At 42.4% G+C, this 22827-nt stretch overlaps 1 protein-coding gene across 5 annotated transcripts in view; it reads right to left on the bottom strand.

The window, feature by feature from the left end:
• Positions 1-22827, bottom strand: part of CSNK1G1 (casein kinase 1 gamma 1) — a 110301-nt gene that overhangs the window by 83693 nt on the left and 3781 nt on the right. For 4 of the 5 annotated variants that reach the window (XM_049811999.1, XM_049812003.1, XM_049812004.1 and 1 more), the window contains exon 2: positions 5375-5479. The gene's annotated coding sequence lies outside the window, so the exon portion shown is untranslated. The remainder of the gene's footprint in view (positions 1-5374; positions 5480-22827) is intronic. The other variant, XM_049812001.1, reaches the window with a different exon arrangement.

The raw sequence follows: 22827 nt of genomic DNA, 5'->3' as shown, positions 1-22827 counted from the left end.
ATGGACAGCTAAGGAACTTGCAGACAATTGGACATCTATGATTCTTCTAACACCTCAAAATAAATGCTTCTACTTGAGGAGTTCTGCTTCCCCTGTCGTTTGGTAATTTTCAGTAGCTCTTTTCATATCCCGTGTGATAGCAGAATGCCAAGAACATAAAGGCTTTAATTTGTGTTAACTGCAGTAGCAACAGCTTTCACTGAAACTGCAGCCACATCTTCCACCCTCATGTTTTTGAAACACTGGGATGTAGCACAGCCTCCCTCCCCCCATCCCACCAGGAGAAAACAGGATGGGAAATGTTGAATTTCAAAACTGGCAGATATTTAGCAAGCAAAATAATTTGGTAGTATTTTGAAGAGGAGTTACCTAGCATGTACTTAAAGGACAAACAAATGCAACTTGTACAAGGATGACAACAGTCAGTAAACACAGTAAAACCCAGCTACTGGCCAGCAAGCACAAGGTCCATGAGCTCATTTCAGCAAGGTCTTACTGTAAGTATCCCCACACACTAGTTTTGAAAATTATTGCAAGTGCAAACCTGATGCAAGCAGCACAAAGGGAAAGGAGTTTAAGTACCAGTCTCACATCTTACTAGAAGAAAAGGACATGCAAGTTACCTCCTGCTTAAGCCATGTCAAAATTTTGTGGGAAGGCATCTAGAACTTCTCAAAAAGCACCACAGTGAAGGCTAGCATGTACCAAAATCCCTAACTGTGAAACCTGGAGCATCTGCACTGTGTCCTGAAGCATTTGCAGCACTAGATAAGTATTATTTCCAGCAGAAGCATCTGTAACCTAAACCAGCAGATACTTTGACTTCTGAAACCTTGAAGCCACTTGCAGAGCTGCACTTCACTACCCAATCCATACTTCTCGGGTGCAGACCTGTCACCAGTACCCCCAGTTAAAGACCAATAAATTTATCCTTGAAGATTATCTCTGCAGTTTTTCATGCATTCAGATCCTTAAAAGCTGCATCGTACCCACACCAACCACAACTTCAGTTCAGAGACTGACTGAAGGTCCAGCCAGGAGATCACCATTATAAGCACCTCGGCTGTCCAGTACACACACCTTCATGTCCAAACTGCACAAAAGGGGAAGCATGACGGGATCCAGAGCAAAATATCCTTGTGGAGAAGAGAAGGCAAATGACACAGCTCTGTTTTCATTTATCTAGTCTCTGCAGACCCAGAGAAGAAAACAAGAGCCCCAAAAATCCAGGTAACAGATCATTCACCCCCAGCAGAAGAGTCCCTGTGCAGTCTTCTCCCATACAGAGCAGTCTTGGAAGGACAGTGCTACTTGAAAGCCCTAGAATGGGAATGTTTCAGAGAAAAGAGCTGCTTGGACCTCCTAGCAGCTACCATCAGGACTGCTCACCCCATGTCCCCCAGTAAAACATTGGGGCACTCTTTTCACCTAGCTGAAAAACCAAGACAGGAGTTGGTTCCCCATGGAAATATTAAATAGAGTCAATCTAGCAAAGCACAAAGGTTGATCACAGAACACCTACAGGCAGGTAAGAAGCCTAGCTGACAACCAGAATTCATAGCAGGATCAGTATGGTGGCATATCCACCAGATAGACTTAGCCCATACAGTCCTAATTGCCCAAGTAATGCTAATTCGAGTAAGACAGCTTGATCCCATCTCCCCCTCCCAACAGTACATTTACGGACACATTGAAAGCCATGGAAAAGGCCTCATAGCATACCACAAAAAATAAGGATCCACCACTGCTCGAATGAAACTGCATGGGTTGCACTGGGTTTTCAGCAAGGAAATGGAAACCATGCTGACATACAATTGTTCCGCCCCCATGTTCGCCTTCACACATTTCTTACAGGTCAATTTTAAAGAATTAAGTCTTGTTCAGCTAAACATCTGGTGGCTGTTGCTAGAGGAAACAGACTATCTGCAACATTTGAGCAAAAATAATGAGTTACATAAAAGCCAGACTGCATAAGCAAGAACGAGCATTTTGCCAGTCTATGAATCTCAAACACTACATGAAACCCACATTTAATTTTAGGGTTAGAATACAACGAAGTGAAGCCATACACACTATAAAAGCCACGAAGATTCTAGTTTTCTATAAGTTTGAGAATATAATCATGCTGTATTGTAATTAACCTTCTAGCTAGCAGCTGTCCTAAAGATTTTCCATAAACAGCAGAGACAGATGAAGTACAGCTTAAAAATGGACCAGTTCAGCTCTAGGCGTTTTCAGACTTAGACCAAGTCAGTACAAGCTCAAGAGTCATAGAAGATAATTTTGGTCATTAACTACTTGAGTTAAGGTCTCCCCCGTGCCTAGTGGAAGAATATTTTTCCTTAGTGCTACAGAGCACCTTTTCAGTCACTGTCCCCTTTTCCTTGGGGTTCATCAGTGTTTGGAGACCAACATCCACCAGCTGAAGCTACACTGCACTGAACAGGAAGCATGATTTTGTGGAAAAAGTTGAGAAGGAGCTCTAATGGCATCACCATTTGAGTCTCTAAGACCAACTAGAAGCCTTATAAGATCACACATCTTTGATAGGGGCTTTACAGATCATGAAGTCCCACAACAAGAAAGGTAGCATTCCCGAGAACATCTCAAGTAGCGTAGCTCTAATATACTGGAATTGCTCTTCGCATTATGTACCTTTCTACAAATAGATATTGCTGTTCTTTGAGGAGAGCTTCAGCTCTTAAATAATCCAGAAGCCTGATGGATGACTAATACAACTAGAAAGCTTTATGTACAGAAGGATATTTTAGCTACCACACATCATCAAGACCACTCTCAATACACAGCCAAAGAACAGCAGAGGCAACTATGGCTTTCACTGCTGTCTCCCTTTTTTTGACATAGGCTCCAAGACTTTGGTTCCAGCTAGCTTCCCTCAGCACCACCTGGAGAAGTCTGCTCTGCAGTCAACCCCAATCGCTTAGCACAGCGTTCTCCTGTGCAAGCCACCATTTGTCCAGGTCTACCCCATAACAGTATGTACTGGATCTACTACTACGCAGAAAGCCACTTCAACACACTACTTAGTGAGCACAGGGGAGATGTACCACATAAGCAACTGTTTAAGCCAGGAATTTAACCATTTGAGCAGTAGTGGCTGCTGGTTTTGTTCATTTATACCATCCAGGGAAAAAATCTGCTCCTAAAGCCAGATTCTTCAAGCTGGATGTGGTTCACCAAGCACACTGGAGGACAACACAGCAGAGTCAAGAGCTAACTCCTCACTTGCATGGACAACGCCTGTTTCCAGAGCACAAACACAGGAGTGGAAGCACCTGGCACCGGTTTCATTGGAGCTGGGAAGAAGCCAGGCCAGCACACCTCTGCTTGGGGATCCTGAGGCAGGGAGCATTCAGATGAAGACGCAAATGCTCCTTGAATGAGTAATGACATGAATTGGGGTGCTAGCTTATAGAGTATGGGCAAGTAGGAGTCATGAAATGGGAAAACCAGAGCTTCTTTAAATATTAAACTTAAATATACAGAAAGGCAAAAGCAGGCAGGAACAGGATACAAGTGTAGGCAGCTTGGGAGCAAGATGCATGGCTGAGACAGCAGCACTTTTCAGTGTCTCAGAGTTAACAAAAAATTTCAGTAATGCATCATCAACTTCTACTGTATTTAAAAAAAAAGACAAGATGGGTCTCCTCGATGTATCATTTAGCATTCATGCTGCCTAGCAGTCTGTGCTAAGAATCCACATCCTTGGGTGTAAATGGCTGAACAGAAAGTGATGGGGGGAACAAATTAGATATCGTGAGCCGGGTAGAAGCTTCACCCAAGTGAAAAAGCACGCTACAATCCCAGACACCATGGAAGTAGGTTGATCTGATTAAAAAAAAAGTTCCCAAGATCCCAGACTTCTTACAGGCAGGGTGAAGAAAAACAAGCCAGTGACTTCAGTCACAAAAGAAACCCAACAAAGCTTTAGACTTCAGGTGCTTACGTTTAAGACAAAACAATATAAAATGAAGCACAGTCAGATGACTACAGTCTCAGTTGGACTCATACTAAGATATTAAAAGCACTGTACTGAACCAGTCTGAATTGCTCAAACTAAAAACTTTTCAAACAATTAATGGCTCTCCTACTACTGGCACCAAAAAAAGATAAATTGGTTTTAGGGGATGAAACTGCAAAATAATTTGAGATACCATATCAAGCAAAATTAAAACGACTTTCTCCTCCAGGCTGGAAGCTACTGAAACCATGAAACTGTTGTTGCACCCATCTGCCCCCTCCTCAGCTGAAATTACCAAAAGGCAAGAGCTCATTAAGCTTTCTACATACAAAATGCAAAATAGAAATTACAATTTAGAAAGAATTTGTTTTATCACATCATTTTGTCCAAAAGTAGAAACAGTATTCCCAAAGGATGATACACAATTATGGCCCTAAACAAAATGCCCCAACTACTTAATCAGTATCACTTAGTCTGCACTGGCTTATGTTTGCACAGAAATATAGTTTGCCACTATATATATATGTGTTTTTTCAGAAGTCCAGAAAGGGAAATCTAGTGCCAGTTTCACTCCTGCAGTACTCATTATGTACACCCAAAAAACCCCCTCCTGCCAAGGAGAGACTTGCACTGCTCTCAAGGTCATAATTTTTATCAAATGAAAACACTTGCTTTTTTGTTTACTTTCATCACTATTGCCTGTTTCATGAAATCAATATCTTTTCACACTGGAGTCAAACACTCTCACCTACAAATGTTATTCCTTTTGATTTCTCCATTCTGGAGAGGAAAATTTTCCTAACACCTTCAGTTGTGAGTTCTGCTCTTTTCATAGGTCAGTTGTAATAGAATAGGCAACCTAGCCCATATTTTACTTGTCACACTGGAACAAATGCTTATATAGAGAGCACATCAACTCTTCTCCCAGTGACAAAATTAAAGCACTTTTGGGGAAGCTTCAGTTCACCACAAGAGCCTTTGGATTCTCCCTGACTTTAATCCTACCCAATTTCCTTATTGGAGATACTCATCACCGAAAAGCAGCATTGCAGCTACCTACTTCTAAGCTCAACACGTATGTTTCTAAAAAGAAAGGCAGGAAGAGTAGATCGGGGATGCAAGTTCCCAGAGAAGTTACTTCAGGCGAAAAATGCTGACAAAATTGAGAGGAAAAATATTAAAATGGAAATAAGGAATAAGAATTGAACGACCTGCATTTGGGTCTCTAAGAATCCTTCCATGGGCTTGACAGATATTTCACATACCCTGGTTATAAGTTACTGGATTTTATAATGTCTTCCTTTTTATATGGTTGTTCTGAGTTTTTTTAGGCAGGAATATTTGAGCTGCAGGCTAAGACGCTCCAGAATATCAAAGGCACATGATACTCACCACACGTTTTGTAACTCACTTATGTTTGTTATCTGAAATCACAGGGTAGCAAGTACTGGGGCACAAGAGCAGCAAAGCAGCCAGCCACTCATATCTGTAGTGAATCTGGAAAAGAAAGGACATTTTTACAAAGTTGTAATGTAACAGTTCATACAAGGAACTTCCAATCTTGCTTTATAGTGCTAAAAAAAAAGCATTGTTTGCAGTTTTCAGTTTAATATACCAGCTTCCAAGTATACTGTGGATGAAACCGAGCCAAACACCACTTCTTACACAAAAATCTAGTATTTCTCCTTATCCCATGTCAGGGCAAACTAATAGCTTTCCATGCAATAACATGAATTTTAGTTCAGAAGATGATACCATTTTTTTGAAATATAGATGTTTCTGGCTCTTCCATAATTCTGGTTTTTCTTTTTGGTACCCTGTGTTTCCCCACCTTGAGAAACAGGTTCCCAAACCTGAACTCCCATGACAGCACCCCTGGGCTGGGCTCCATCTCCTGCGGTGCTCCAAGCACTTTGGTCAGAAGGAAGTACAAGGGCTTTTTTTGTTTGTGCTTTTTTCCCCTTAAATAACACCCTCCAGAGCACATAGCCCATAGGGCAGAACAGGACCCAAACACCAGTTTCCAAGGGGCAGTGTGCTGTAACAGGGATGTGAAGGTTGAACCAAAACAAAACTATATCTCAAAAACTCTGCCCAGGGTGACCAGAGACATGCTGTTGTGTTCTGCATGCAAAACTTGGGCATTTAACTTCCTTTGGAAGAAAACACATGTATTGTTCTAACAAAAATTAAAATTTTAAAAGCAACTTTCAGTTCTGAGAAGCACTTCTAGAAGACAGGTTCTTCTAACACACTGAAATACTACATTAGAACTCCCTTATTCATGATGCTCTGACACTACCTATAAGCAACCAAGCTCCCCAGTGCCTAACAGGCATTCACTTTGATGCTTATTTTCCCAACTATTACAGCAAGGGTAGAAGTTTAAGGGTCCATACTAACCTCTGAAACTGCTTGTTCTTTGAGCACACAGGGGAAAAAAACCGTCACTCTTTACCCTGACCACAGCAAAAAGAAACCCTGTACCAGAGAGCATTTTTCCTTTCTCCAACATCAAGTGCAAGGTAGACCGAAGTTGCCATCACCACCCTACCAAGAGACGCCACTTTGACTGAAGCACTCAGGAATTCGGTCTACCTCTGCCCTGTACTTTCATAAGCTTGTTGTCAGTCCAGTCCAAGCCACATATGTGCTCTTCCAATATTGTTCATGATTTCTGTCCTCAAGAAGCTAGAAGGATTGCTCAATGGCATTCTACAAGACTTCAAAAGTCTCCACGAGCTCACAACAGCTGTCATTAATTAATCCTCATCTACAATTATGTAGCACCGACTCCTGAATGAAGCCAACCACCAGGGTGAGGAACATACACCTCCACAGCTTCAGTGAACAAGTGGTGAGTGACACCCATTCCTCTAAAATGAAAAGGCATTAGGTAGTTGAATATATCCCCCAATATTAAATTGACTGCAAAGCATTTAAGGCAAGCTTTTGTTCTACTTGACACTAAAGTTATTTCAAGTTACTTGACCAGGTCAAAGGTTGCAGCAAGGAAGAACCAGCTGAACTTGTACTAAACTAAGCCCTACAGGAAAGGGAAAATACAAGCACCTATATTCACAGGGAAAGAGGGATTGCAGCTTTATTTAGTTGCTTGACATTGCAACCCTAAAAGCACTCTTGGGCAAAGAATAGGAGTATCCCATTAACATGACAGTCCACATATTTAAATGCTGAACACCCTTTAACCCAGTGAAGGTTTTTTTTTTGCCGCTTCAAACACAGCCAAGTTAAACTTAGAAGGAAAAACAAAAGTTGTGCATAAAAATTCCAAATCAGGTTCATTGGCCAGAAACTGCCTCAGTTCCTTTACATAAATACCAATCTCCAGTAAGAGGTGGCATCTCCAAACAAGGAAGCTACACGGAAGACTATTTATAACCCGCTCTATGGTACAATGATTTACTATAGGAATAAAAATAAATAAATCATCTCATGCTGTCCTAAGGTTCAGGCTCAAACCGGTTAGATACTGTTCATGTTCTGCTTGAAGAACAGGGCAACAGACGTGTTATGGAGGAGTCAAAGAGTAACACAAGAAAACCCCCCCACTCTGGTCAACCTCTGCCACTTCCTACTGGCAAGACCAAATGACAAAAACCCAATCCCCACCTCATGCAAGACATTGACTATCAGATCTTTCAGCCTGCAGCACAGCAAACACGACTCCTCCCATGTTCACACAGACGGGACTCCAGCATCTTGTGAGCACCAGAGGTTCAAAAGGCAGAGCTCAGTTCCATCCTTTCCCCGGCCATACCACCGATGGTGCTGGGCTCACCCAGAAATCCTGTCCCGTAGCAAGATGGCTCAAGCAAAGCACAGAGGAGCCGAAAGTAACAAAAGCATTCAGCTCATGACTGCAGCACATGTTAAAAAGGCTGAGAAGCTAGGAACCTCGTTTACCTGCAAGCATGGCATGAAACAGAAAGCCACCTCTGGCAGCAACAAAAAGCAATGGTTAATAAGCAAGAATACGTGGACAACCCAGTTGGAGCACTAGTTTTATCACGGTAACGACCTCCAGTCTTTCCTTTTCCAGAAAGCCTCGCTGTCCAAAGCCTAACATTATGCAGAACCCAGGGGACCATGTCCCTTTGTGAAGGAAAGGCTAAGGCAACTGAAAGAGCTACTACAGAAAAAATGACAATGAAAGAGGCAATCCGAAACCACAAACAGCAAGAGGGACCCTTTCTAGCTTTTGACAGGTAATTAAACTTCTTTTGTGTTTAATTAGCACCTCCAGACATCGAGCCCATTTTCTGTGACATCTCCTTGATGGCAATAGCTAGGCCTTAGGCTTGGAGACACAGATCTCAGCTTGAACTCGATAGATCTTGGCTTCGTAAAACCACACAGAAGTAACGCAGAATCCTTTGATGAGGATGCTCTGCTTCCTGCCAGGCAACTTGCTTCAGGAAGAAGAGTTATTTATTTTACAGTGCCAAAACCAGAAGGACACAAAGCATTTCGGGGTGCAGAGCTGGGCATGGGTCCCATGCACCTGTATTCAGGACATGCTCCTCTACATTGCTCGATATGACTGCAGCAAAGCCACCTTTTCTCAGCGTGCTGTCAACAAGCAGCATTTCTGTTCAGCCCTCAACGGCCACGATATTCAAATAAACACCATCGCATTGGCTGGAGAAGCCCCACAGACCCCCAGAACCTCCTTCAGCTGTCAGTGAGACAGAACAAGGCTACACCAGAAAATTTAAGCCTTGCTAGATGTTTTTCCCCATTACTTTTCAAAGCAAGGAGCAGATGAGAAGCTTGTTTCAGTTTCAGAGTAAGAACTCATGACCCTGAAGGCAGCTTGTGAAGAGGTGGTATCTGCTACCTTAGAGTACACAACCAGGTCTTTCATCTCCAGGGGCCAGGGAAATCTGTGCCAGCCTGAACTAAGAGATGCGATTTCCAAGGCACAGTGCTTGAAAGTTCAAGGTATACCACAGACACCTTTCAGCTCCCAGAGGAGGACATCGCTTCTGCCGCAACAGGGAAGATGACTCTACAAACCCATTCCTTATTGGTTCTCTCGGGAAGCTGGTACACAGACAGTTTTTGGATCTTTTGTACTTCAGCTCATTATTATTTTATTACCAGTTAGCAGCACAAAACTCTGGGTAATACTTAAAAAAAGCTTGTCATCTTTAGGCTCAAGGCATTTATAGTCTTACCAAATTAGAGCACGGGAACAATATTAAAGTTCCAGCCTAATGGACACTGCCTACTGCAAACTCTTCATGCTGTCTAGCACGGCAAAAATGGTTAAGACAGCTCCCAATGGCATTAGATGATGGAACAAAACCTCAAGAGCAAACACAATGCTCCAGCACTCACATCAAGCTCGAACAACAAGAACTCTGCTTAGCAATGCACAGGGTATGTAGTTCTCCAGAAACAATTGCCTTACTTGAAAAGCAACCCATCACTCCTGGATCAACGTATGTTCAAGTGAGTAGTTTTTCAACCAAAGTGTTTCACGTCCATATGGAAAAAATAAGGTCTCTGTAGACCATTTCTGGTGCACAGGAAAGACTATTTGGGAGACCTCAACACTGCCAGACAGTTTCAGCATAAAACTTTAAACATATTTCTGTTCCAAGTCAAACAGATAAGCATCCAAAAGCCTTGTGTAGAAAAAGCCTTGCATTCCCTCTTAGGGGGCATCATTTTTCTGAACGACAGAAGCATGCAAACAATCTCAGGGTAAGTACCATGTTCATCAGTTTAATTTCACAGCTCAGCATTTTATTCTCCTCTCAATTTAGCCAGAGCTACTAAAATAAAACTTGGAACACTGAAAACAGCAAGAGCAAACCCCCACAATCTTAAGACTGTTTCGAAATGTCTAGAGGTACTAATATTTTTAGAGACTTCACAGGTAGTACCTTCAGTGGCCAGGGGAAAACTAGCAAGAGCATCTTTATTAAAGCCTCACCTCAAACTAGCAACCTCTCAAAGAGAAGTCTGATTAATGGTTAAACCATCAAATAGCTGAGTTTGTAGCATGAAACGTCCCTCTCCTATTCTGCCAATGCATAAGGAACAGCTCTTCGGGAGTAATAAAGATATCAGTATAACAATTCAGGAAGTCCAGCAAACTTAAGCTGCATGTTGCATGAAAGTAAGAGGAAGGAGTGAGTCCCTGTTTTTAAGTTCAATCAGACAAGAGCAGCTAGAACATACCACCTGTACCTCCATCCATATATTGCTCTGGTTGTCTTAACAGTTACAGAAACCATTAATAGATACAGCTCAGAGCACAGCAGCAAAACACCTAAAGCCATGTCCTCCAAGAGCTGAAGAGGTAAACCGAAGGATAAGGTCCATCTAGCTTAACCTCCAGCTTGAAACAGCAGCCACAAGCAGATGTCTTGGAAAGGGAAAGAAGAGGGTAAGCATATATAACTTCTCCAGGCACTTTTCTACCTCCAGTGGTTTATATTTCTGGGCCTTCCCAAGTCAGTTTGGGTTTCTGGGCATTCAGGAACATTCAGCACAGCCTCTTCATGAGCATGTCCAGTTCCTCTCTGAACTCACTCAAACTTTTTGTAGCCACAATAGCCCTTGGCTAGTTCAACAAGTCTACTATTTGCTGCCTGAAAAACAACATCCTCCTGCTTCTTCTGAACTACCTCCTGTTACCTCCACCTGATCCTCCCCAAATCTCAGGGCAGAAGCAGACTGTCCTCCCACAACCACCACTGATGATTTTGTTGACCTCACCTAAACCACTGCTGAGCTTTTAATGTTAGCTAGATATAAATAACCACTTCTTGTCAGAAGGGAAAGAGTAAGAGACTTTGATAGCATAGACTAAATAAGCAGCATTATATGCCAACTAGCTGTGAATAAACAGGCAGTATTATTTGCCAATTATCAGTAGATACTAAAACCTAGGTTTAGTGGACAGCAGAGCAGCAGTGAAGCAGAAAGGACACAAACTACACATTAAGGCTGTCTACCCTCAAAACAAGGGAAGTAGCAGTGTCAAATGGGGAAAAGTAATACCTTGTTGGTAGCTTTTGCTGTCTTTTCACCAAAAGCAAATACATTCAACACCTGGAAAAGAGCTGGACAGAAAGCTAAATGCCTTAATAACTGCACTTGAAGCAAAGCTCCTGCTTGGACTCAGTAATTTGCAAATTACTCCCTGAATATACCCCAAAGCTGACAACTACATTCATTCTGCTCAACTGGAGAAAAAGAGAGTCAGCTTTTATCCTGACACTGTACTTGGGCACTGCTCAGAACAGTATTTATCATCTGACACCTAGGTTAAAAAAAAACAAACCAACAAAACACTGCTGCTTGCAAAAACCATTTGACATCTCTCTCTCTCTCTCAATTCCCTTAACTCATGAGTAACCCATACATTTCAAATGTAGCAAGAGAATGCTGCAAGCAGGCCTAGATCTCAGTTTTGCCTTTACAAAAGGCAACAGCAAACAAAATTTTTTTGAGTTATCTAGCGGCATGCCTAACCTGCGATCTCAGCGCGTGTGAAGGTTCGATATTCCCAGCAAGCCGCTGAAACCCACACGTACTTCTAATGCATAACAGGAAGCCTACATTTTGTTAACAACAAAATATTGAAGACTTCAAAACTGATGCCAATGACCTTCGTGATGAAAGGGAACAGAATGGTGCCTCAAATAAGACAAGGAGACTACAAAATTTAGAGAAAACATGCAGGCAAGTTCAGATAGAGTCTATTTGCAACACGTGAATATCATGAAATTAAATACTTGAATTCTTTTGACTCATCCGGAACAGAGTCCTACTTACTCTAAATTAAATTTCATTATATAAAGTTTTCAGTGCTTATACCTGAGATATTCCCAACATGGACCTAAACTACACATTTCCAGCAGCAAACAATCATTCAATATTATGTGGTTCAATGACATCTCAGCCTGAGTGCACAGAGATGTTATGGCCCCGCCAAGGATGCTCACAAATATAACTATATTTTATCCTTTCGATGCTAGCCTCCACTCCTGAAACCCTGACCTATTTGATATAGCCTCCAAAGCTTGAAACTCAAATTGGGAAAGCCCACCCAAGGAGTATTTTATTTTTCACTTCCAGATGATTTAACCTTTCCCACCCCCTGCCAACAGCTGCAGATACTGTGCAAGGAACAGTAGCCTGGAAGAAAGACAGCACGTGGCTCTGGGAAAAACAAGCACACATCTTAACATGAAACATCTGCTTTTTACTCTTTTTTTTACTGCAGAGAAAGAGAGCTTCCCTTTTGGCTTCCCCTGAAACAAGAGCAGAGGGTACCAACAAACCAGTGCTGAGTTAACAGTCTGGGTGCCATGAGTTCAGAGAGGAGGACTGAAACAGAGCATCCGCCTTGATTAAACATTGAGTTATGATAAATATTTAAAAGTGGGATTTTGAATTCTCACTATCTTAGTAAAAGAGGCTTTAAGGAACACTCTGATCACAATCTGTCTTAAGTGCCTCTACACAGCACTTGCTCACCTTACATCTTCCTCCGAAACGCACAATACCTGGATCACACGCTGCGTATTACTGTCATTACAGTGCACTTTGCTCATATTTTGGAGTTTTTTTATTCTTCTTTTCCAACGATCCTTTTATGGGTTACATAAGTCACACAGTTGATATTCTTCTAGTGTCTGCACATCAACGTTTCCCCTCCCAGTTCCTCCGGGACAAGAGGTAAACCTCTCTTAAGTCAAGTCTAAAAGAAGTCATCCCAAATGGCATTTCTCCTCTTAGACATGGTCAAGTTCACAATCCCAGGTGTCAATCCCAACCTGGGTCACCATGCAATAATACTTAAAAAAAATAATCCCATCTAGTCCAAGGAGTTTTCTTGCAAGACCCCTTTGATTCACATCTGAATATGAACTTCTTCAGTTCTTCATATGCTTCTGAAGAAAAGGGTAACCAAGGCCTGTTAGAGCACTCACCTCTCCCAGCGTTTGCAAAGATGATTTGCTTGACATTCCCCCACTTACTATGTTGGTTTACTAAATCATTAACAGACTCTTAATTTAATGCTCTTTAGAATAGCCTGATCAGCTGATATTCCTTCCTCAAGCCTAAGCACAAGCCAGTAACCCAAATGCAGATTTTTGAGGTCCTTTTTCCCTACCTGACAGATTCAGAAAGCTTGCCACGTACTCAGGCGATACCACTGGCTCTCTAAAGAGAGGAAGGTGACACTTCCCAAGAAAAGCCCACTAGTCTCCATTCATCAAGGCCTCTGCTGCTCCTCAAGAGTTTGCAGACTTCAGCTTCTTTGCAGCTTCTGGTTATCCCTCCTGGTTCTCCTCTTCCATGTGTGAACCCCATTTAGGGGAGACCAACAATCCACACATGCCCCAGAAGTTGGGAAGATGTTTGCAGTCTAAAACTTCCACCAGGATTATCTTTGAAGGAAAGCCCCAGCGTGTTCTCCATAAGGTGGAGCAACCAAAGAGCTGCAGCAACCTCCGCAGGACTTCCTGGCTGCTTCTCCCCTGCCTGTGCTTATCAGACCCATTTGTGAACAAGTCTACCTCATTACAGCAACAGGAGAAAACCAACCCACCAATACCTGGAGAGCTTTGTGCCAGGTTAGAGAGTTAGGGCAGTTCAGGAACAGGTTTGACGAGCACCAGCAGCAGTATATGGGAAAGGCAGGACCAAAACCTCCCCTTTTGGGCACAGCAGTTACCACCACAGCCTTACAAGCTTTTAACACTCCTCAACAGGATGTTTCAATATCAGGTGAGGTATCGAAACATCAAGTTTCATGTCTAGGTGCAAAACTACACAAACAGCTCCTCAACTGTGCTAAAAAGACTACCTGTTTAATAGTCCAATTTCTGATTAAAACTAGATATTTAGCAGGCACGGATCAGCAAGCTAAGAAACTAAAAAAATTAAAAATTAAAAAAAACTCAATTCACAGTTGGTCAGCCATGACATGAACACAAGCAGAACAGTACAGGGGAAGCGTTGCAATCATTGCTATATATACTTCACATAATTAGTACAACACAGAGTAGGACATTAATATGTGCATGCTTCACTTCTTGTTGTCCCTGCCCTGTTCTGGGCTATCAGCCGATCACCGCCTGCAAGGAACACCCAGCTGCCTGCTGGTCATGATCCCACACCAGAAAAGCTGAAGAGAAGCATTATGATCACCTCCTCCCACTTTCTGCACAAAAAGGTGGAATTTCAAGAATTTTCCCCTTTTAAAGAGACCAGGAACTTCATGTTCAATTACCTTCTTCATCCCTTAGTTCTAATTTTTTATTTGCCTGGTTTCAGTTTCTACCTATCTCACCTTGAAATGCTTTTACACATAAGCTGCAGCATGTTGTACGGCAAATCTCCTTTGAATATGTACAGCATGGGACACCTGTAGGTATGTACAGTATGCTGAGAAACAGCTTGAGATTTTCCCTCCTGTAAGCATCTGTAAGTGATCTTCCAGAGCTCTTCAGAAATACTGCCTCCCTACACTGCCCCAATACTCTGGAAAGACAGAGGGTTCATAAAGTTGGAGTAATTGAAACAAGAAGTGTTCTGTCCATAGTGATAGCAGATGCTACAGGGAGCAGTAAGCTTCTCTAGTCTGCTCCAGCATCTGCAACCACTGGATTACAGATGGTAGTATGGATATAACTGCCCACTCCTATACCAGCATTCATTTTATGGACCTGCTGACCCTGGGTTCGTTTAACCACTTTTTGAATGCATCTAAACCATCAGCTTCCACAAACTCCTAGGACAAGATCCAGAAGTTTGTTGCCCACTTTTTAAAGAAATCCTTCCAATCCCAAGAGTCTCAGACATTTTAGACTCCCCAAGACAGGCAGCTGCTTCCTTTGCCTTCAACTCAACTGCTGTTCTCTGTATGTTTTCCAACTCTGCTGAAGTTGCGATGACCAAAAACACACAATGCAACAGATATAGTCACACACTCACCTATTGAATTCCACTCAGTATATTACTCAACAACCCTAGTCATTAATCAGATTAATATTTCAGCCCTCCAAAAAAACACAATGCGTACTGCCTGTAGCAAGCAAGAGACCAGCATGCCAACAATAACCAAGTCAATGCCAGGGAGAAAAGTCCCGACAGTCTCAAGCCATGCCCATGCCAAACAATAAGGGTTTTGCCCACTCACCTGCAGAAGAGTTTCTTTCACAAGCCAAAAAAACCACACCACTCAGTGCACTCCTAAACATAAGCAAGCACAGCAGACACTCGAAAATCCTGTTCAACTTCCCAGCAACAACTTTTCCCATTCAGCTGGCAGCGTGCTACCAGCTTCAGAGAAGTTTGGTGTTTTTCAAGGATGGCAGAAGAGCTCCAGAAGCCTGATTACACATTGAAGGCATCTTCATTACGCTCGTAGGATGAATTATGTATTTAATTAGAAGCAGCCTTAACGAAAAGCTGCAAAAGTTGAACACGGAGGAGGCAAACCCACGCAATAAAGCAGATGCCAGAACCGTCCACCTCTGCACACCGTCTCACAGACACTAAAAACTTCTCCCAGAAGCTGGAGTAAAGCGCTATTTTGCACAGATAAACTTAATGTTACCTCAAAGGCAAACGTTACCATTCACACAGTTAGGAAATTGCATCTGTATGAAGCCACTTTGATTCAGTTTCCGCTTTCAATCCCTTATCTTCAGCGTAGCTGTCAATTAGAAAATGTTCATTACCAAGTAATCTGCTCTATGCACCAAGTCGCATCTGTCGTCTTTGAAGCCTTAATACCCACCGGTGAGGATCACTTTGTACCAGTAGATCACTTGTAGACCTTTGGAACTGCATTCAAATACAGAGTTAATCACTGCCAACAGTGGCACTGGATGGGTCAGCCAATGATCCAACACAAAAAGCTTTTCAGCGTCACCAAGCCTCAAAGCTCCATCCACCACAGAAAAGCAGCCATTACATTTTGATATAGATACAAGCAGAAAAAGTCCTTGTAACACAAGGTCATACCAAGCTTGCTAGAAGACTAAATTTAGCCACCTGTGCCTCAGGCAAGTCTGTTAGTTATGGGGAGCTCAGAGACTGGTGTTGAGCACTGGTCCAAGGGTAAATCCCTTGAAAGACTTGACTCCATTTAATTGCAAATGATCTCTAAGCTATTAACAGGGAGCCCGATCTCAATTCAAAGAGTAGAAGCATTTGAATACCATACAAAACTAGCATCAGGACACTGCAATACTGTTTTAAGGCTGGTTTGCTTGAGCGGTGTAAACTATTACTACATTCAACATCAGAGTCGGTAAGAGAGGCGCTCAAGAAGTTTAACAGATGGGGTTTCAGCACAAATGTATTTTAGAACACCTCCTTAGCAAGCATATTTCCTACTCTAACATGCCTCACGCTACAGTTATAACACACTACAGAAGAGCAAATCAACGAGAACACAGGGATTATTCCAAGCTTTTGTAAATGTTAGCAGAGTGACTGAACAGTTTGTGAAGACAAGCCACAGTTTACCAAAAGGTGTCACAGTGAACAGCTTTGTCAAACATTTAATAATTTTCCAAGCCAAAAAGACAGTGATGACTCAGATTCTTCAGCTGTGTTGGGTCTTAGGATCAGTATCAGCCACGAGCCCACAGAAGGACCACAGCACTCAACTGAGGTTTGACGTCCAGGATCGCTGCAAGCGTTCAACAGAATCTACCCATAAAAAAAGTTAAAGAATTTGGTTTCAAGACACCACTGGGGACTATCTGTACCATCTGCCTCAGCCCTGCAGGCCTTCAGAGACCCTGAAGAACCTATTTTGGTGCAAGATACTCAATCGCACAGACAAAACCAGGATTACTAAGATGACTGCGCCAAGTCCAAATGAGCACAAGGTTTCTTGCACTAGATGTTGAGTATATATGGTCCAACTAGACACCTGTAAGTCACACTCCATCCCCTCAAGTCTCTGCAAACAGATGGTAACGCAGAAGGCTGCCTCAACACCCAACGGTCACCCTGCACATAGCTGCTCTTACATCCGAACCTGTCCCTGCAGCGTCTCCAGCCAGGAGGATGCCGAGACCCTCAAGTCCCCCAGCCTATATGCTGCAAGCCAAAACCCTGAGCTATTGCCACCACAGCCAGCAAGTCTTACCCAAACCCCTGTCTTCAATCACATTGTTTCCTTAATGTTGAAGCACTCAGTTTTCTGTGGGGACCAGAAAGAACAGAACAAGTGGTTCCAAAACACCATGCTCCCAATCGTAGATCCTGACAAGTGAAGGCACTCTGGCATGCACAACTACCACCAACATTTACAAATTATAAAAACCACTGATTACCAATGCTATATCCAGTAAATCTAGACAAAAACGAAGGACTGTGTATTGGTTTGGAGCCTAATACCAGGTTTGGATCTTAACCACTGAATAACAAATTTCAGCAGAGATACTCTTCCCACAGAAGCAGAGCACAGCCTAACTATGATTTACCATCACTGGTGTTGCATCTATCACCAGTAAAACTGAAGCCTTAGCGCTGCCAACACTGCACAGAGCTTTTTCAGAATTAGAAACCTGTCAAAACCTTTCCAAACAGAGGACAGCTGGGAAGCAATATCAGATGCCAAAGTGGCTGCAGGCCTGATCTCAGTTGCAGGATGATCATTCAGAGAACCCAAGGGCCTCCAAACCATCTAACCTGGCACCGATGCTAAGCCAGCTGAGGTAGTCTGAGGCTAGCAAAATGGGACTGCAACCACGGAACAAGCATTTTTCAGGATGGGCAAGAACCTCACTACCTTGTGGATGCACACATAGCACGTATTTTGGAAACATTTATTTCCATCTAACAAGTTACTTAAAACATATGTTGCCTCAATCTCTCCCTCCCAGTGCAAACCAGAGCGCTGTTACCTGCTACTGTAGCCCTGCCAAAAAGCGACAGCAAGAATGAGTCTTAATGAGCCTCCTAAAGGTGAGACCTTTGAAGTCTAACTTGGACTTGAACAGAGACAACTACAAAGTATGTGGTCTCTGCTTCATTAAAATAAGATGTTACAGGTTCTTAAGTTTCATTTGTTCATTGAAACTTGTTCTTTTAAGATCTAGGAAATAAAAACAAGCTGTAGAAACTAGCCTTGCATTTTACAAAGGAAGACAGTTACAAGGTACCCAAGGACAGCTGGACTAGCCAAAATGGGGTTGCTATAGGACTTAGAATTAAGCAGCTTGTCGCAAACTTGAGAATAGTTGAATTCTTTCATTACACTTGCCAGAACTGGCATTGTCAATGGAATATAAGCTGTATTTTAGAGGACTTCCTCTCATTTGTTTTAATAGACCTGAATAAGCAGAAGTCAGATCTACACAGAATTTTGAGTCACAAGGAATGAGAGCTTGAAGAGCCAGTAAGCCCGAGATGCTTGAAATTGTTACTCTTCAGAAACCCACCTAAAGAATTTCATCCAAGAGTAATAACTCAATTCATATGCCCCTCCTTGCTATGATATGAGGAAGACTAGACAGATGCAGACAGATTTCCTTCAAGTTAGTTCTTCATGTAGCATGCTTTCCATTAACATGAATGAAGAAAAATGACTGCATCTGAATATCCTCTGACTTATAACTCAGAAATGAACGTGCAGCAGCTAGCAAAGGAATGCCAAGTTTGGTTTGTTATTTCTACAAACAAGATGTCACCCTAATTACAGGTGCAACAAAGATAAGTATTTAAGAAAAAAAACACATGCAGATTTCAACCTCATAAGCACCCAAGATTTTCTGCTACATTAGATGAGTTAAATTATGAACTGAGCTCCACAGCAAATCACTAAGATGGAAGTGATCATATTTTGCAATATAAAAAAATAGCTTCAAGAAACACATACTTCAGACTGGTTGGCTTCACAGAGTTCAAGTGGGTTTCTCCTACAAGTTAATTAAACTAGCTTCAGCACTGAAGTACAGCAATTCCTTGTGAGTTGGAAAAAAAGGAGTAGCTCTATAGAAAGCAGGTATTCCAGAGTTTTCTTAGCATCATCACAAACTGCATGAACTCACCAAGCTTTATCAATAGACATTAAAACACATATATAGGACAGCAGCTACTCAGGATATTTAATAAATGACATGGCCTCCTCTAATGTACCATTTGCAATATGGTCAACGCAGAAGACTAGAGAAATGTGACAGCTTCAGAAAAAAAAGACGGCAGATTCAAGACTGCAAAGACACCTTCACTTCTTGTCAACAGCCACAATTTTCCCATCATAGAGGAATGTCATAATATAATCATAAGAGGGAAAAAAAAAAAGGATAGCAGAGGCAGACAGGAAAAGTTTTCCCATCTCACCACTGACTATCCCCAATTCATGCATTAAATGCTAGGAGTAGCAAATCCAAGCTATTCAGTTGTCTTCCACAAAGCAGAAACTGTCAGGCTAATCTTCAGGGTAGAATTTCTGTCAACTCTTCAGTTATTATCCAGAAGATATTTGCTCACAGATGAGCAAACCAAAACAGAAGATTCAGACAGGTAAGAGACACCTATCCATTCCAGAAGATGAGCTGCTCTAAATAGATCTTACAGGAAGGAAGAACATATGAAAAGCCAGGAGAAAATGGTGGTAATCTCACACTGATTGTGTTTCATTGCTGGTTTTGCCAACTTACAGGAATAAGTTATCTTTTAAAAGGTAGGTAGTGTCTGATGAACCAGAAATCAAACATATTTTAGCAGGGAGTTAAAATACCTCTTCCCTCTGTAAAAAAAAAGCAAGGTCTAGGGGGGGATTTAATATGGAATATAGTAATGAAGTAGGCACAACAAGTCTGAGATTTTACTTGTCCGTAGAATCACAGAATAGTTTGAGCTGGGAGGAACCTTCAAAGATCACCTTCAAAGTCCAACCCCCCTGCCATGGGCAGGGACACCTTCCACTAGACCAGGTTGCTCAAAGCTCCATCCAACCTGGCCTTGAAAACTTCCAGGGATGGGGCATCCACAACTTCTCTGGACAACCTGTTCCAGTGTCTCACCACCCTCAGCATAAAACATTTCTTCCTTATATCCAATCTGAGTCTACCCTCTTTCAGCTTAAAACTGTTGCTCCTTGTCCTGTCACTGCAAGCCCTGGTAAAAAGTCTGTCCCCATCTTTCTTATAAGACCCTTTCTACACTGAAAGACCACAATACAGGCTCCCCAGAGCCTTCTCTTCTCCAGGCTGAACAACCCAACTCTCTCAGCCTCTCTCCATAGAAGAAGTGCTCCAGCCCTCAGATCACTTTCACAGACCCACTCCACGTCCATGTCTTTATTGTACTGGAGACCCCAGAGCTGGATGCAGCGCTCCAAGTGGGGTCTCATAATAGTGGAGTGGAGGGGGAGAATCACCTTGAAGGTGATTTACATCCTGCAGACAGTGCTTTCCACGCTGGCATTTCTGCCACTGTAGACTGAAGCCTTCAGTCGTCTCAGCTCTCTGCAGGTCAAGGTGACCACTGCCATAATTTCATCAAACCCAGGAACTTTGCAGGACTCAAAGGGTGCATCTTCAGTGACTACTTGTTTGTGTAAGAACACACTACTAAATAATGTCAGGTAAGAGTCACTGCCTGTGGTCCACAAGGGTACACCTAGCATATGATGGAGGGAAGTTTCTGGAGGCAAAATTCAGGCTGAGGATAGGAAGGCAATGACCAAGAGTTGTGTGACAGCATCTCAAAGAATTGCTCCCACACTCAGGCTTGGACTCGTTAGAAGTTTAGAAATTTTTTGGACAACTGGAAGCCCGTACAAGAATGAGGACCAAATTAACCAAAACCCGGACACTGGCACTTGCAATCAAGATTGAAGGCTCCTCTGACACTCCAGAAGAACAGAGAAAGCCAGCAGATACAGAGGAGCATGTATCTGAGGACGATGCAGCTTTTGTGGGAAAGAAGCCGATTCATAAGAACTTCATCTCCTCAAAAAGCCCTAGAGATGGGACAAGAATTAGCCATGTAAAAATCAGAAGCTAGAAAAATCAATCCAGTACAAAAAATAAGATGGAAAGACAAAACCAAGGCACAAGTATGTTTCTTTACAAATGCTGGAAGCCTAGAAGATGGAAAAACTCAAATGTCTGTTTTTAAAGTGATAATATGGATGTAGCAGGTTCATTCAAAAAACAGTGGAGGGCAGAAAAGTCAATGGGACATTCAAAGCATACAAGGACTAAGCAAGCCTTTAGAGAATCTAAGCTTTCTTTAGCATACACCACCATTTGAGCAACCTAAGTTTACTGTTTCAGCAAGAAATACCCTGTAAATCAGAATTCCAAGCTTAAACCAGAAAAATATAGTCTCAGCCACCCAAGCAGCGATAGCAGCTGTCATGCTATCACCAGAGGGTTGTACAAGCAGGAAACACAGCATTAAACAGAGACTTCAAAATGCCTCTGTGTAAACTGCACAAGTGCCTGGTCAATATATAACATCAAGACTAAGTTCTTAAATTGCATAAAGCGACTCCTCCCCAGCAGCGGATGAGACAAGCGGCAATTCCTGCCTTCACCTTGAATGGTGGCTGGAGTATTGGTGTAAGCCCCTACTGTGCAATCTGACCATGCCATAGAAGTAACAGAAGCCAGTCCGGCTGGTACAGCAAGGCTAAACGCCCAAGAAGGAAACTAAATAAAAGCTTGTTAAGGTTTTATAAAAAAAAAAAAAAGGCGGGGGGGGGGGAAATCACATGATTTATTACTGGGTTAAATAGTCATTAGATAACTTCTCCCAAAAGTTAAAACTGTGTTTTACCTGCAACATGCTGAGCTTGGCCATCTCCACTCTCCCTGCTTGACCCCAGCAAGGCAAGCCAAGTAAATAAGGCTTCAGGTGGTAAAGGACCACTCAGAAGATAAGACGACAGCAACAACCTCAATTTACATACAAAGTCACACAGGAGGAGGATGGGGAAGTCCCTCCCATAGCTTTGTGGTTAAAGATGCAAGAAGGTACCTGAAAGACACTTGCACCAGCTTTCACAGAACAATTCAGAGGCATCTGAGCAACCACAAACCAGGCAGCCGCGCCGGGCAAATAAGAGTTGTCCTAAAGAACAGACTAAATGGACGCAGGGCTAATTATATTTTATAAAATGAAGTCATGTCTCAGGAGTCAGTTGGAGGTTGTTGTCTTCCCCCCCCCTCCCTTCTTTCGGAGGAGACAGAGCATGTGAACAAGGAAAAGGCAGCTGATGCACTTCATTGAAAAAACCAAGCATGCTACGTGACAAGATCCTTCAAAGCTCTTTGTAGAACAAAACTATAGGCTAAAAGGAAAAATCGTTCACACGCATAAATAACTGGTTAAAAAAGATAAAGAAGGGGGAAGAAAGGCATCACTGGTCGGTTTTGTAGTGGAGGGGACTCGCAAAAGGATTCTGCTCTGCTCAACTATACTGAGCTGTGCAAGAGAAGGCAGTACTAAGATGACAACATTTGCTACTCTGAATAATTCAACATGATCAGTAAATAAGAGCAATGACTCTAAGGAATTGCAGTAAAATCTTGTGATACGAGTGGGTGATACAATTCAAAGCACAGCACATCAGGAACAACCACCCTAACTTCAGCTTAAAAAAATATGACAGACTGAACTCAAGCCAACACTGGGGAACAGGACACCAGGGCTACAGCAGAGTATTCCACAAAAACCGTAGCTCCGTGGTTTTTTGATCACTAACGAACAAGCAGAACGCCTGTAATTACAGAGACAATAATACAGAACAAAATACAAATCCACAGCATACGGCATTTTCTAAAGAGGCACCCGCGCCATAAATATCACCTACTGAT

The sequence above is a fragment of the Accipiter gentilis genome, chromosome 10, assembly GCF_929443795.1.
Source record: "Accipiter gentilis chromosome 10, bAccGen1.1, whole genome shotgun sequence".
In the NCBI taxonomy this organism is placed as follows: Eukaryota; Metazoa; Chordata; class Aves; order Accipitriformes; family Accipitridae; genus Astur; species Astur gentilis.
The sequence above is the reverse complement of the archived record's forward strand: the minus strand, read 5'-3'. Positions and strand labels throughout refer to the sequence as shown.